This window comes from Triticum urartu, chromosome 3A, assembly GCF_056163025.1.
Source record: "Triticum urartu cultivar PI428250 chromosome 3A, HENAU_Tu73, whole genome shotgun sequence".
Classification (NCBI taxonomy): domain Eukaryota; kingdom Viridiplantae; phylum Streptophyta; class Magnoliopsida; order Poales; family Poaceae; genus Triticum; species Triticum urartu.
Genome location: NC_141875.1, coordinates 397,894,437 through 397,909,528, shown reverse-complemented (window position 1 = coordinate 397,909,528; position 15,092 = coordinate 397,894,437).

Genomic DNA, 15,092 nt, shown 5'->3' with positions numbered 1-15,092 from the left:
CTTCATGTTGTTGTTTGAAAACAGAAAGTTTACCGCTGTTGCAATAATTCCCTAGAAAAGTCAGAATGTGATAAAATGTTGAAATCTTTTGCACATTAAGCTCTGATAAATTTACTACAGCGGGAATTTTCTTTCATAATTTTTCGAGTTAGGGAAGTATGGATCTAACTGCGCTCTTACAGACTGTCCTGTTTAGGCAGATTGCTGTTATGTTTGCATTGTTTGCATATGTTTGCTTCTTTAATGATTCTATTTGAGGATAGGACTATTAAATATGCAGAGGCATTTAGTATGAAATGTTGAATAATAATTTTTGTGATTTCCTACAGTAGAGTATGATAAGGTTTTTGCATTGGTTTATACTAACTTATCTCACGAGTCCTTGTTGAGTTTTGTGTGGATGAAGCTTTTGAGATTTAGGGAGACCATGATATGAGAGGAATTAAGGAGACACAAAAGCTCAAGCTTGGGGATGCCCAAGCCATCCCAAGATAATATTTCAAGAAGTCTCAAGCGTCTAAGCTTGGGGATGCCCCGGTTGGCATCCCACCTTTCTTCTTTAACAACTATCGGTTAGGTTCGGTTGATCCTAAGTTTTTGCTTCTTCACATGATGTTTGACATTCTTAGAATGTCATTTGATTTTGCTTTGCTTTATGTTTGAATAAAATACCAAGATCTTAAATTATTAAATGTTAGAGAGTCTTCACATAGTTGCATAATTATTCGACTACTCATTGATCTTCACTTATATCTTTCGGAGTAGTTTGTTGTTGCTCTAGTGCTTCACTTATATCTTTTTTGAGCATGGTGGTCGTTTTATTTTATAGAAATTAATGAACTATCATGCTTCAGTTATATCATTTTGAGATTCTTTAGAACAGCATGGTAGTTTGCTTTGGTTATGAAACTAGTCCTAATATAATGGGCATCCAAGAGGGATATAATAAAAACTTTCATATAAAGTGCATTGAATACTATGAGAAGTTTGATACTTGATGATTGTTTTGAGATATGAAGATGGTGATATTAGAGTCATGCTAGTGAGTAGTTGTGAATTTGAGAGATACTTGTGTTAAAGTTTGTGATTCCCGTAGCATGCACGTATGGTGAACCATTATGTGATGAAGTCGGGGTATGGTTTATTTATTGATTGTCTTCCTTATGAGTGGCGGTCGGGGACGAGCGATGGTATTTTCCTACCAATCTATCCCCCTAGGAGCATGCGCGTAATACTTTGTTTCGATAACTAATATATTTTTGCAATAAGTATGTGAGTTCTTTATGACTAATGTTGATTCGATGTATTATACGCACTCTCACCCTTCCACCATTGCTAGCCTCTCTAATACCGCGCACCTTTCGCCGGTATCATACACCAACCATATACCTTCCTCAAAACAGCCACCATACGTACCTATCATGGCATTTCCATAGCCATTCTGAGATATATTGCCATGCAACTTTCCACTGTTCCGTTTACTATGACACGCTCCATGATTGTCATATTGCTTTGCATGATCATGTAGTTGACATTGTATTTCTGGCAAAGCCACCGTTCATAATTCTTTCATACATGTCACTCATGCATCATTGCACATCCCTGTACACCACCAGAGGCATTCACATAGAGTCATATTTTTCTCTAAGTATCGAGTTGTAATTCTTGAGTTGTAAGTAAATAAAAGTGTGATGATCATCATTATTAGAGCATTGTCCCAGTGAGGAAAGGATGATGGAGACTATGATTCCCCCATAAGTCGGGACGGGACTCCGGACGAAAAAAAAGAGAAAACAAAAGAGGCCATAAAAAAGAGAAAAGGCCCAAATAAAAAAATAAAAAAATGAGAGAAAAAGAGAGAAGGGGCAATGCTACTATCCTTTTACCACACTTGTGCTTCAAAGTAGCACCATGATCTTCATGATAAAGAGTCTCCTATGTTGTCACTTTCATATACTAGTGGGAATTTTACATTATAGAACTTGGCTTGTATATTCCAATGATGGGCTTCCTCAAAATGCCCTAGGTCTTCGTGAGCAAGCAAGTTGGATGCACACCCACTTAGTTTCTTTTTGAGCTTTCATACACTTATAGCTCTAGTGCATCCGTTGCATGGCAATCCCTACTCACTCACATTGATATCTATTGATGGGCATCTCCATAGCCCGTTGATACGCCTAGTTGGTGTGAGACTATCTTCTCCTTTTTGTCTTCTCCACAACCACCATTCTATTCCACCTATAGTGCTATGTCCATGGCTCACGCTAATATATTGCGTGAAGATTGAAAAAGTTTGAGAACATCAAAAGTATGAAACAATTGCTTGGCTTGTCATCGGGGTTGTGCATGATTTAAATATTTTGTATGGTGAAGATAGAGCATAGCTAGACCATATGATTTTGTAGGGATAGCTTTCATTGGCCATGTTATTTTGAGAAGACATGATTACTTGGTTAGTATGCTTGAAGTATTATTATTTTTATGTCAATATTAAACTTTTGTCTTGAATCTTATGGATCTGAATATTCTTGCCACAATAAAGAGAATTACATGGATAAATATGTTAGGTAGCATTCCACATCAAAAATTCTGTTTTTATCATTTACCTACTCGAGGACGAGCAGGAATTAATCTTGGGGATGCTGATACGTCTCCAACGTATCTATAATTTTTGATTGTTCCATGCTCTTATATTATCAACCTTGGATGTTTTATCTGCATTTATATGCTATTTTATATGATTTTTGGGACTAACCTATTAACCTAGAGCCCAGTCCAGTTTCTGTTTTTTCCTTGTTTTAGAGTATCGCAGAAAAGGAAAATCGAACGGATTTCAATTGACCTAAAACTTCACGGAACTTATTTTTGGACCAGAAGAAGCCCACGGAGTATCGGAGATGGACCAGGAGAGTCACAGGCTGCCCACAAGGGTGGGGGCGCGCCCCCTGCCTCATGGACAGCCTGGAGATCCACCGACGTACTTCTTCCTCCTATATATATCCATATTCCCTAAAAACTTCGGAGAGGAGAATAGATCGGGAGTTCCGCCACCAGAAGCCTTCGTAGCCACCAAAAACCAATCTAGACCCATTCCGGCACCCTGCCGGAGGGGGAGTCCCTCTCTGGTGGCCATCTTCATCATCCCGGTCCTCTCCATGACGAGGAGGGAGTAGTTCTCCCTCGGGGCTGAGGGTATGTACCAGTAGCTATGTGTTTGATCTCTCTCTCTCTCTCGTGTTCTTGAGGTGGTATGATCTTGATGTATCGCGAGCTTTGCTATTATAGTTGGATCTTATGATGTTTCTCCCCCTCTACTCTCTTGTAATGGATTGAGTTTTCCCTTTGAAGTTATCTTATCGGATTGAGTCTTTAAGGATTTGAGAACACTTGATGTATGTCTTGCGTGGGATAACCGTGGTGACAATGGGTTATTCTATTGATTCACTTGATGTATGTTTTGGTGATCAACTTGCGGGTTCTGCCCATGAACCTATGCATTGGGGTTGGCACATGTTTTCGTCTTGACTCTCCGGTAGAAACTTTGGGGCACTCTTTGAAGTACTTTGTGTTGGTTTGAATAGATGAATCTGAGATTGTGTGATGCATATCGTATAATCATACCCGCGGATACTTGAGGTGACATTGGAGTATCTAGGTGACTTTAGAGTTTTGATTGATTTGTGTCTTAAGGTGTTATTCTAGTACGAATTCTAGGATAGATTGAACGGAAAGAATAGCTTCATGTTATTTTACTACGGACTCTTGAATAGATCGATCAGAAAGAATAACTTTGAGGTGGTTTCATACCCTACCATAATCTCTTCGTTTGTTCTCCGCTATTAGTGACTTTGGAGTGACTCTTTGTTGCATGTTGAGGGATAGTTATGTGATCCAATTATGTTATTATTGTTGAGAGAACTTGCACTAGTGAAATTATGAACCCTAGGCCTTGTTTCCTAGCATTGCAATACCGTTTGTGCTCACTTTTATCATTAGTTACCTTGCTGTTTTTATATTTTCAGATTACAAAAACATATATCTACCATCCATATTGCACTTGTATCACCATATCTTCGCCGAACTAGTGCACCTATACAATTTACCATTGTATTGGGTGTGTTGGGGACACAAGAGACTCTTTGTTATTTGGTTGCACGGTTGTTTGAGAGAGACCATCTTCATCCTACGCCTCCTACGGATTGATAAACCTTAGGTCATCCACTTGAGGGAAATTTCCTACTGTCCTACAAACCTCTGCACTTGGAGGCCCAACAACGTCTACATGAAGAAGGTTGTGTAGTAGACATCAGTTGTGCAACATACACTTCTTCTTTAATATTGCCATTCAGAAAAGCACTCTCCACATCCATTTGGTACAGGAGGATGTTGTGATGGTTGGCATAGGCCAGCAGTATGCGAATGGCTTCAAGCCTAGCCACCGAAGCAAATGTTTCATAGAAGTCAATCCCTTCAACTTGAGTGTATCCTTGAGCAACGAGACGAGCCTTGTTTCTGACAACTTGACCATGCTCATCTTGTTTGTTGCGATATATCCATTTGGTGCCTATGATGTTGTGCTTGCGAGGATCAGGACACTTAACCAATTCGCACACATTGTTCAGCTCAAATTGTTGAAGCTCTTCTTGCATCGCTTGAATCCATTCAGGTTCCATGAAGGATTCGACAACTTTCTTGGGTTCAGATATAGAGACAAATGCAAAGTGCCCACAGAAATTTGCTAGCTATGTTGCTCTTGAACGAGTGAGTGGACCAGGTGCATTGATGCTATCGATTATCTTCTCAATATCCACTTCATTTGCAACACGAGGATGAACTGGACGAAGACTTTGGTCTTGCTGATCATTGTCTTCATTATCGGCATTGACTTCAGGCTGAGCAGTGTCTTCGGGTTGATTAGGTGCGGAAATGATGAGTTCTTCTTTAGCCTAAGCCTTTGAAGGTATGATTTCTCCGGTACCCGTAATCTTGATCGATTAACTTGGTGAGACTTCATCTAGCACATTTGGCAGGTGCTCTCTTTGCGAGCCGTTAGTTTCATTGAACTGCACATCCATAGTTTCAACCACTTTATAGTGAAAGAGGTTGAAGACTCTGTAGGAGTGCGAATCCTTTCCGTAACCAAGCATAAAACCTTCATGTGCTTTTGGTGCAAATTTTGAAGTGTGATGCGGATCTTTGATCCAGCACCTAGCACCAAATACTCTGAAGTAATTGACGTTTGGCTTCTTACCATTTAGGAGCTCATAGGATGTCTTCTTTAGAAACTTGTGAAGATAAACACAGTTGATGAAGTGGCATGCAGTATCAATGGCTTTGGGCCAGAATTTCCTTGGAGTCTTGTACTCATCGAGCATCGTCCGTGCCATCTCAATCAGGGTTCTGTTCTTGCGCTCCACGATGCCATTCTGCTGAGGTGTGTATGGTGCTGAGAACTCATGAGTGATGCCCAATGTATCAAGATAAGTGTCGAGGCCGGTGTTCTTGAACTCTATGCCGTTGTCACTTCTGATGTGCTTGATCTTGATGCCATAGTTCGTCATGGCACGATTGGTGAATCATCTGAAGACATCCTACACTTCATTCTTATAGAGAATTATATGCACCCATCTATATCTTGAGTAATCATCAACAATGACGAAACCATAGAGGCAAGCAGTGGTAGTAAGAGTAGAGTAGTGAGTAGGGCCGAATAAGTCCATGTGAAACAGCTCGAAGGGATGTGATGTAGTCATGATTGTCTTTGAGGGATGATTGGCCCTAGTCATCATTCCAGCTTCACAGGCACCACACAAATGATCCTTCTTGAACTTAACGCCCTTGATGCCTACGACATGCTTCTTCTTCGCGAGAGTGTACAAGTTCCTCATGCCAGCATGCCCTAGCCTCCGATGCCAGAGCCAACACTCTGAAGCTTTTGCTTGAATACATATGGCCGACTGTGGTCCGACTGAGAAATCTACCATGTACAAATCGTCTTGTCGATATCCTTCAAAGACTAGAGATTTGTCGGATTCCATAAGCACAATGCAAAGATATTTTCCAAATATCACAACCATGTTTAGATCACAAAGCATTGAGACAGATATTAAGTTGATACCAAGGGATTCAACAAGCATCACTTTATCCATGTGCTGATCCTTTGAGATTGCAACTCTACCTAGACCCAATACCTTACTTTTACCAGTGTCAGCAAATGTGATGTGACTCTTATCAGATGGATGTAAGGTTGAGTCCATGAGAAGACTTCAATCACCAGTCATGTGGTTAGTGCATCCACTGTCCATAATCCACTCAAAAGCCTTTGGTATCGTACCCTACAGTGCAATTAGGGGGATAGGCTTCACCAAGGGAAATGTGAAGCATAAACATTTGACGAACAAGCATATTATCAAAGTTCAGATCCTGGTTAGGGCAGATAGGATGATTATCAAAGAATCCAGGAACAAGATACATAGTAAGACCATTTGGGAATTTTATCTTGCGCCCACAAGATGTTTTAGGTCCCCAGCATAATCATCAGATGACTTTGATTTTCGGCTGGAGACCTTTCCCTGCAAAACAGAGTTAATTCTTCTTAACCACCCACATCTTCAGGGGTGGCTTAGAAGCAATGAGTCTAAGTGCAGCATCTGAGAACTTCGGCTTTTGAGCCCTAGCAAATAGCCTTACAGGAGGAGAATAATGCTCATAAGAATAAGCAGAATAGTTCTTGGTCTTATGAACTTAGCGGTTTGGTGAAACACGCTCATATTCATAAGTCTGAGTATGGTTTCCCTGCAAAACATTGGTGTTAGGGTGACTCTGGTGAGTCCTCTGTCTGTATGAAGCCTTTGGACCATATAAATCCTTTGGTCTGGGGTTTGTTTTCTTCCCGGGTGGTGTCATGATGACATTTACCAGAAGATTTTCAATACAACTCTTGGGCACCCAGATCTTCTTCAAAGGGGGTCCGTTCCTACAGTTAGTACCAATATACCTCGCAAACACTTCACCATTCTGATTCTTAAACAATTTATAGTTTGCATCAAAGGATTCATCAATGATAATAGGGTTAGCACAAGTGAAGCCAGATAAGGTAGATGGATCCACTGAAGGTCCCTTTGCAGCAACCCATGTGGTTTTGGGGTACTGCTTAGGCTTCCAATAGGAACCATCAACATTCATTTTCCTCTCGAACCCAACACCCTCTTTCCTAGGGTTTCGATTCAGAATCTGTCTCTTGAGGACATCGCATAGTGTCTGATGCCCTTTGAGGCTTTTGTACATCCCTGTTTCAAGCAATGTCTTCAACCTGGCATTCTCATCAGTAATAGTAGTGGAATCCTCGGAAGAGGGGTTAGTTTCCACATCAGTAGTTGAAGACATAGCAACAGTAGTAGCAGTAGAACATCCAGCAACAGAAGCAGAATTATCACGCTCAAGACATTTTAAACATGGTGACTCAATGTCTTCCTGAGCGGAACTTATCTGTTGAGCACGGAGTGACTCATTCTCCTTTTGAAGATCTTCATGAGCCGATCTCAAGTTCTCAAGCACTTTCTAACTTTGAAGATAATCATAGGAGAGCTTTTCATGAGTAGTTGAGAGCGTTTCATGACGACTTTCAAGTTCCTCATACTTAACATGAAGACTTTTAATGTCTTCAATTAAGGACTAAATTCGAGTCATTTCTGCGTCCAACAGGTCATCGCTTTTGTCTAGCAACTTTTGAATATGTTCCATAGCATTTTGTTGTTTTGTTGCAATTTTAGCAAGTGTTTTGTAGCTAGGTTTAGATTCACATTTAGAGTCATCTTCACTTGAAGTTTGAAAGTAAACATCACGTGAGTTTACCTTGGCACGACGTGCCATGAAGCAGTAGGTGGGAGAAGAGTCATCCTCATCATTAGCATCAGTGTTGGTGACTAAGCCATTGTCTTCAGTGTCGAAGATGGACTTGGCGACATACGCTAAAGCTAGAGCCAGGCTTGCCACACCTGAATCAGATTCCTCTTCAGACTCCACCTCCGCCTCCTCAGATGCAGACTCCTCCTCTCAATCCATCTCCTTGCCAACAAACGCACGAGCCTTGCTGGATGAGCTCTTCCTGTGTGATGAAGACCATGACGAAGACTTGGAAGAAGACTTTGAGGATTTCTTCTTCTTGTCATCAGAATCGTATTCCTTGCTCTTCTTCTTCTTGGTTTCATTATCCCACTGAGGAAACTCAGAGATGTAGTGACCAGGTTTCTTGCACTTGTGGCATGTTCTCTTCTTGTAGTCTCGTGAGGAATCTTCATCATTTCTTGGGTTTGATCTTGAGGACTTTCTGAAGTCTTTCTTCTTGGTGAAACTTTGGAACTTCTTTACAAGCATAGCAAGCTCCTTACTAATGTCTTCAGCGTCCTCAGAACTTCAGTCAGATTCTTCTTCAGATGAGGAAACAACTTTTGCCTTCAAAGCACGAGTTCGGCCATAGTTGGGAACATAGATATCTCTTTTCTCAGCTTGCTGGAACTCATGTGTGTTGAGCCTCTCAAGTATGGCATACGGATCGAGAGTCTTGAAGTCAAGGTGTTCTTGAATCATCAGGGTCAAGGTGTCGAATGAGCTGTCAAGTGATCTCAGTAGCGTCTTGATAATTTCGTGCTTGGTGATGTCAGTGGCGCCGAGTGTGTGAAGCTCATTTGTGATATCAGTGAGGTGATCAAATGTGAGCTGGACATTCTCATTGTCATTTCTCTTGAAGCGGTTGAAGAGGTTGCGAAGAACACTCATCCTTGAGTCTCTCTGGGTTGAGACGCCTTCGTTGACCTTGGAGAGCCAGTCCCAGACTAGCTTCACAGTTTCCAGAGCACTCACATGACCATACTGTCCTTTGGTCAGATGACCACAGATGATGTTCTTGGTAGTCGAGTCCTATTGAATGAACCTCTTGACATCAACAGTAGTGACACCTTCATCGACCTTGGGAACATCGTTCTTGACGACATACCAGAGATCGACGTTAATGGCTTCAAGATGCATGTGCATCTTATTATTTCTGTAGGGGTAATCAGTGCCATCAAAGACAAGGCACGCAGCGGAGACTTTGATTATCCCTGCAGTCGACATAGCTAAAACTCCAGGTGGTTAAACCAAATCACACAAAACAAGGGATCACCTTGCTCTGATACCAATTCAAAGTGCTAGTTATCAACTAGAGGGAGGGTGTGAATAGGCGATTTTTATGAAAGTCTTCAAAACACTGAGGCTTTGAAGACAAATAGAAAAATTGAACCTATTGATATGTAGCGTAAAGTAGACTACACTAGACAAGCCATTGTCAATTAAGCAATGAAGTGAAAGCACGAAGACTATCAGCAGCTAGGTAGTATGGATCAGGATGGAAGATAGTATGAAGCCAAAGAGTAAACAGTCTTCACTCAATGAAGTCAATCAAATCATGCAAGCAGGCAATGACTTCATGAAGACAAACTGTAAAGTAAAGGGAAGTGAAGGATAGAACCAGCAGCTTAATGAAGACAAGGATTTGGTAGACCAGTTCTAGTTGCTGTGAAAATTGTACGTCTGCTTGGGGAGGCTGAGATTCAACTCAGAAGACTGCGTCTTCAACTTATTCCCCTTGAGCCAAGGACACACAGTCCTCGCCCAATCACTCTGGTAAGTCTTCAAGGTAGACTTCCAAACCTTCACAGACTTCGTTCATCGGTGATCCACAATGACTCCTGGATGCTCAAAACGCGACGCCTAACCGGCTGGAGGATTCACAGTCCTCAAGTGTAACAAGTCTTCAGATCACGTAGACAGAAAGACTGCAGTGATGCCTAACACTCTTTGGCTCTGGGTGTTTTGGGCTTTGTCCTCGCAAGGATCTCTCTCTCCCTCAAATGCTACGGAGGTGGGTTGCTCTCAAACGACAAAAGCCGTGTACTAACTCTGAGCAGCCACCAATTTATGGTGTAGGGCGTGGGCTATTTATAGCCAGGAAGCAACCCGACTTGATTAGTCCAAAATGACCCTGGGTCACTAAGGAACGGACACGTGTCCAACGGTCAGATTTCAAACACACCTGGCAACTTTACTTGGGCTACAAGTAAAGCTGACTTATCCAGCTCTGGATAGGATTTGCTCTCATTGTCTTCGCTCGAAGACATAGGATTTGGTTGAGCATCACATCAGTCACTCTGACTTTGTTCACTTGAACCCCACTTAACAGTCACTACAAAAAAAGACACATCCGTGACATTTTGGGCCGAACGAAAAAAAATTCTGTCATACATATGACACTTCTATGACGATAATTGTGACAAAACCCGGTATCATCATAGATGTGGTGGGCTCCTACTTGTATGAAAAAAAATCATGACAGAAAATGGGCTTTTCGTCCTGGGCGGGCTGGAGACGCAGCTGCATGACATTCTTTGGGCCGTCCATGACGAAAAAACCGTGGTAGAAGCAAGGGCGAGGAAAATTTCGGGGAGTTCCAATTACGGTGGGAGGTCGGGGGCCGAGCGATGCACGTTTCTCTCATACACGTACGCGTGTGTGTGCGAGGCGTTGGCTCTAACTGAACCCGAGCGAGGCATTGGGCTCTAACTGAACCCGAGCGATTGCACTGCAGGCTATGCATTACTGAACCCGAGCGATCGATCGATGGCTGTTAACTGAACCCGATCGAGCGATTCCTTCGCTATTGCTGCTAACTAAAGCCGATCGATGCTGCCTCTGGGATGAACAGTGAGCGTTGCGGGGGGGGGGGGGGGGGTTGGATGAACAGTGAGCGGTGGCGTTGCCTCTGGATGAGCAGGACCCCGTGGTGTGGTGGAGGGCTGGATGAATAGTAGATAGTGGAGGGGTGCCCGTGGAGGGGTGGTTGAACATGACCCCGTGGTGTGGAGGGCTGGATGAACAGTAGAAGGTGGAGGGGTGGTTGAACAGTAGCCGGTGGAGTAGCGCGCAGTGGAGGCTGGATGAACAGGAGCCCGTGGAGGCTGGAGGAGGTCGGCGGTAGCCCGTGGAGGCTGGAGGAGGTCGACGGTGGAGATGAACAGTATCCCGTGGAGTCCCGTTTTGTGGTACGCCACACCCCTCCCGATGAACAGGACCCCCGTTTCGACCGTCGCGCTCCAACACAAGTCCGTTTCGTCCGTTTTGCGGTACGCCACACCCCTCCCGATCAACAAGACCCCCGTTTCGACCGTAGGAGGTCCATTTCATCCGTTTTGCGGTACGCCACACCCCTCCCAATCAAGAGGACCACCGTTTCGACCGTAGGAGGTCCGTTTCCTCCGTTTTGCGGTACGCCAGACCCCTCCCGATCAACAGGACCCCGTTCCGAACGTAGGAGGTCCGTTTCCTCCGTTGTGCGGTACGCCAGGCCTCGTTTCCATCGCCTGTTCCGTCCAAGCCCTCCCGATGAACACGGCCACGCATTCCGTTCCGACCCAGCTGGTTGGCTCCCACGCGTTTCGTTGCCTCCCGATGAACACGACGCATTCCGTTGCCTCCCCATGAACACGATGCATTCTGTTGCCTCGCCATGAACACGACGATGACACTGTTTCTCCGTTCCGACCTAGCCATGTACACGAGCCCTGGCCATACGTATGCGCGAGTAGGCGTTCGAGAACCCGCCCGTATGTAGACATATGTGGCCGTATTTTCTTTGTTGCACCCTGGCCGTTGTACGTACGTGTACATGCTACGTGCGCGCCTCTACTACGAGACGTGCGCGCCTCTACATCCACCAGTATATATGTACGTACATGTTCGCGACCAGAATGACAACGCTATGTATGCTTCGACCAGGTGGGTCCCGACTATCAGGCACTTCCTTGCGTGCGAAGATGTAGCTGGTGGGTCCCAGCAGTTAGGAGGGAAACGTTTTTTTCGTGAAATACGGTGGCCCGTCCGGTGGGTCCCCGCTGTCAGGTGGAGGGATAATTATTTTGCACATAATAATGAGGCACTTCCTTGCTGCGGCCGTGGACCCAGTTGTCAGCCTCTCCACGTACAGTCCACGTCCGATGGAAGCCGTTCCTTGACCATGTTGACCACGCCGCGCCGAGAGCACCAGGGTGGTGGACGACGGCGGGGCCTAGGAAGGGGACGATGCGGAGCCGGGGAAGACGCAGCAGTGGATGCCCACGCGTAGAGGAGTACGAGGGTTCACTGGTTCGCTGCTGTGTGAGGCTGCCGTCGTGGCAAAATAACAGGGGGTGTGGGTGAGTAGAGGGATGGCTTGACCAGCGGTGGGAGTAGTAGGGGGCGGTGAGGCCTCCGCCGCATCGCAGCCGGCCACGAGAAGCAGGAGCACGAGGCACGACCGGCGCTGGTTTGGGCGGCTGGAGCAAGAAGACCAGAGGTTGAAGAAGCACTACGGCCGTTGGATGGACATCGTACGGTCACTAGAGCTAGAATCGTGCATTTTGACTAAGTTGACAAAGCCCTCTGTCCCCGTCAACTTAGTAGGCCCACAAGTCAGCCTGCCACTATACTGGGTCCCAGCTAACAGGGGTAGTATTCATTTTTGTGTGCGTAATAAGGAGGCACTTCCTTGCGTGCGAAGATATAGCTGGTGGGTCCGAGCTATCAGTGGCGGTAATGTTTTTTTGGCGAAATACAGAGGCCCTTTCAGTGGGCCCCTGATGTCAGGTGGAGGAATCATTATTTTGCGCGTAATAAGGAGGCATTTCGTTGCGTGCGGCCGTGGACCCAACTGTCGGCCTCTCCACGTACAGTCCACTTCAGATGCATGTCGGTCGTTGACAATGTTGACCAGGCCGCGCCGAGAGCACCAGGGCGGTGGACGACGGCGAGTTCTAGAAAGGGAACGACACGGAGGCAGGGAAGACTCCGCAGTTGTTTCCCACGCGGAGGGGAGTATGACTGTACGAGGGTTTACTGGTTTGTCTGCCGTCGCCGGAGAATAACAGCAGGTGTGGGTGAGTAGAGGGATGGCTAGGCTAGCGATGGGAGTACGGTGGGGCGGTGAGGCCCACGCGGCAGCAGAGCCGACCGCGGGGAGGAGGGAGCAGGCATTCCCACTGGCGCTTGTTTGAGCAGCTAGAGCAGGAAGAGCAGAGATTGAAGAAGCACGACGGCCGTTGGATGGCCATCCAACAGTCACTGCTTATGCGTCAACCTTTTTTTAGGAAAGCCTCAAATCTGTGGAAAACTGCATACAGCCCATCTGCCATTATTTCTAATAATTTACAGCCCATTTGCTAATTATTAAAAAAAATTTGGAGCCCATATTCTTTTTGTTAGCATTACAGCCCATATTGTGGCCACGGTTAAGAAATTATATGAAATTTTGCATATTTCGGTGCGGTCCGAACTGTTTTTAATCCTGAAATTTTGACTCACATTCAAACTAATTTTAAAAATAAATGTATATCAATATAAAATCCAACAAATTCTCCACACATAAAAATTAATGTAATTTAAAATCTCGAAATGAAAAAAAGATATTTGAAACTAATTGCAGGTTTGATGTGTGTTAAAAATGTACAGCCCATTTCTCATTACTGATGGGCCATTTTCTTGGCCAGCCAAATGAAAGGTCTCCTCGTCTTGAAAGATTTGCAGCCCAACAGGCCTGACAAAGGGACTTACTTGGCAAATCACAAAAAAACTGGGTTGTGGCCGTGGACCCAGCTGTCAACCTCTCCACGTACAGTCCTCTTTCGATGGAATGTTGTTTACCACGTTGACCACGCCGCGACGAGATCACCAAGGCGGTGGACGATGGCGAGGCCTAGGAAGGGGACGGCGCGGAGCCGGGGAAGACGCGGCAGTGGATGCCCACACGGAGAGGAATACGAGGGTTCCCTGGTTCGGCTGCGGTGTGAGGCTGCCGTCGCCGTAGGGCCTGGCTAGCGGTGGGAGTAGTAGGGGGCGATGAGGCCTCAACGGCAGCACAGCCGGCCACTGGAGGCAGGAGCAGGTGGTCTCCCCGGTGCTGGTTTGGGCGGCTGGTGCAAGAGGAGCAGCGATTGAAGAAGCAGCAAGACCGTTCGATTCAAATCCAACGGTTACTGCTGCTAGAATCGTTTGTTGACTAAGTTGACAAGCCCTGCGTACGCGTCAACTTAGTAGGCCCACAGGTCAGTGTAACGCCCCGAGACCGATGTGCCAGGTGTCCTCCAGTTATTCGTTGTTGTTGCCTTGTCATTGCTTGCGTGTCATGCATTCCATATCATGTCATCATGTGCATTTCATTTGCATACATGTTCGTCTCATGGATCTGAGCATTTTCCCCGCTGTCCGTTTTGCAATCCGGCGCTCCTATGTCACCCGGTGTCCCTTTCTACCTCTTTTCGTGTGCGGGTGTTAAACGTTCTCGGATTGGACCGAGAGTTGTCATGCGGCCTTGGTTTACTACCGGCAGACCGCTTGTCAAGTTTCCTACCATTTGCACTTCGTTTGTTACTCCAACGGTTAACCGAGGGACCAAAAAGGCCTCATGTGTGTTGCAGCCCAAAACCCCCCCAAAGTGGCCCAAAACCCACCTAAGACCTCTCCATCATCTAGGCCGTTCGATCACGATCGCGTGGCTGCAAACTGCACCTCATTTGGACTCTCCTAGCTCCCCCTCTCTCTCTCTCTCTCTCTATATATATATATATATGTGATCCCCTCCGAAAAATCTGCGGTACAAACCCTAGACTTCCTCTACCTCGCGTCGCCGGACATGTCCGTCCCACCGCTGGACGTGTCTGCCGCCGCCGCCACATCGCTCCAGCCTATGGGAGCCTGCCACGTCATCCTGGCGACCGCTCCCGGCCAACCGGAGCGCGCCACATCAGCTCGCCGTGCCTTCCTCTCTCTCCTCCACCGCCGCGGGCCCACATGGCCCAGATCCGGCCCGCCCGGGCCCAGATCCGCCGCGCCGCCCTCCCGACCGAGCCGCGTTGCACCACCCGCCGTCTTCTCCGCTTCCGGCCGCCGGAGCTGCTCCGTGCCACTGCAGCGCGTCCTTGCGCCGCTCGCCGTCCGCCCCACCGGCGCACGATCGTCGCCGCCTCCTGTCTGGATCACCCGTCCGGCGCCGCCCCGTGCTCGCCGAGCTCCGCCGCCGGGCCGAA